Below are 2,156 nucleotides of genomic sequence, written 5' to 3'. Positions count from 1 at the left end.
GCAGTGGCGCTGACAACCCCTGAAAACTTTGTTTACTCTGCCATTTTCCACAGAAATATTAATCATGAAACAAATGAGAACATGACGCACCGAGCAAGCTATTTAAGTAATTTGGAAATCATTCTGGAACACTTAGGGTTTGGTTGCCCGCACGGAGTAGAATAGAATGAGGGATTCTAGACTCCTTCTAATCGAGTATGGCCATTTGCATAATTGACATTGGCATCCTGTCAGTGAACTCTGGGACCTAGTCCTGGGTTGATCCTGGACTGAACCCAAGCTGGTCTGGGGACTAGAACTGGATCTGGACTTGGGTCAAGTGCTGGACCTGACTTGGCCTGGGGTTGAGGGCTGGGGCTGGCGATGGGGCTGGGGATGGAGATGGGGCTGGGGCGGCGATGGGGATGGGGATGGGGATGGGGCTGGGGGCTGGGGGATGGGGCTGGGGCTGGGGATGGGGCTGGGGGCTGGCGATGGGGGCTGGGGATGGGGCTGGGGCTAGCTGGAGCTAGTTTAAGCTACCCCTGGTGAGCCACAGTAATAATTGATTTGATTCAATGAGATACACAGGAATTTCTGGGGTGTGTGTGTTTAAGTGTGTGTAACAGACTTGTTACAGTTTGCTACGGCGCCCTAGAATGAGCCGTCAGCATGTTCCTGTCTGGACTGGTCCCCCTCAGCTGGGGTGAATGCAGCCCGACCAGTTCTGCCCTCGTTAGAAGCACAACTACCCACAACTGGGAAGGGACTCACATGTACTGTACCACCACACACTGGTCCACAATTTGTGTACGAAAGCGTGTTCCCATGCCATTGTGTGTATGTGTTTACTTGTCCCTTGTGTGTCTGTTTGTGTGGTGTGCACGTGTCCATATGTTTGTGTATGTGTGTGTGTGTGCAAGTGTGTTTACGTTAGGCCAGGTTAGAAAGGGCTGTGTTGTGTTGTGGTGGATCTGGCTGTAGTGTACCGGCTGTGACCCAGTCACATGACTTCTGAGCTAGGAGCCACAATACAGGACCAAGGAGAGAGAGAGAGAGAGAGAGAGAGAGAGGGGGAGAGAGAGAGAGAGAGAGAGAGAGAGGGGGGGGGGGGAGAAAAGATGGAGATAAGAGAGAGAGAGAGAGTAGAGAGAGAGAGAGAGAGAGGGGGGGAGAAAGATGGATATAGAGAGAGAGAGGGAGAGAGAGAGAGAAGGAGAGAGGGAGAGAAGATGGAGATAGAGAGAGGGGGAGGAGGCCGTGAACTTCGGCACACACATGAACACAAACACACTCACACTGGGCCAATTCAATAGAGTCTAGACGCTTTGTGTGTATGTGACGAGCGCTACTGTTGTGTGTGTGTGTTTGCTTTGCATGCGTGTGTGTCCATGGCACGGACAGCCGGCCTATCCCTTCATGAACCCCCTCCCACCCCCCCCCCGCCCCCCCGGCGCCCCCCAAAGGTCTACATTCCTGTTCCCCACCCCCCCCCCCCCCCCCCCACCCCCCACTTCCCCCCCACCTCAAAGACAAAACCAGGGAGCTGAAAAGAAGAGGAACGCCGCTGGGCGAAACGAAGCGCCGCAAACGAACGAACGAGAGGAGAGAGAGAGACAGAGAGAGACAGAGAGAGACAGAGAGAGAGAGAGAAAGCGCGGGAGGAGTAGAAAACGGGAGAGGAGGGAGGGAGGAGGGATGAAGAGGAAGGGCAGAGAGAAGCCAATCCGTTCTATTATTACTGTAAACACAATGGCCATAGAGCAGGCGCTGGCGCGGGCACAGCCTCGTCCAGGGGCTTCCAGTCACCCTCTATTGACAGAGCCCATAAATCACCACAAAGTTAAGTGAATTACTGCGCGCAGGGAACTGTGGCTTTAACAATGTTTATGTAGTATCAGCTTACCATCTCTCCCTCTCTCCCCGCCTCGCCCCTCCTCCCCCTGGCCGCGCTGATATTGAAAGTGGGGGTTTGGAGTGCGCGTTCTTATTAAGAAGACCCAGCCCATACATCACAGGCTTAAAAGACTCTCACAGCACCGCACGTCACACGCATCATACTAATAACCAAATAACCGAATATTAGCCCTATTAAGAGGGCCTCTAACCCGAGATTGGGATGGTTACAGTGAAAGGCTTGATAAGGCTTCAATCCAGTAAAAACGCTGTCAGACTAA

Source organism: Osmerus mordax, chromosome 26 (genome assembly GCF_038355195.1).
Source record: "Osmerus mordax isolate fOsmMor3 chromosome 26, fOsmMor3.pri, whole genome shotgun sequence".
NCBI classification, from domain to species: domain Eukaryota; kingdom Metazoa; phylum Chordata; class Actinopteri; order Osmeriformes; family Osmeridae; genus Osmerus; species Osmerus mordax.
The sequence above is the reverse complement of the archived record's forward strand: the minus strand, read 5'-3'. Positions refer to the sequence as shown.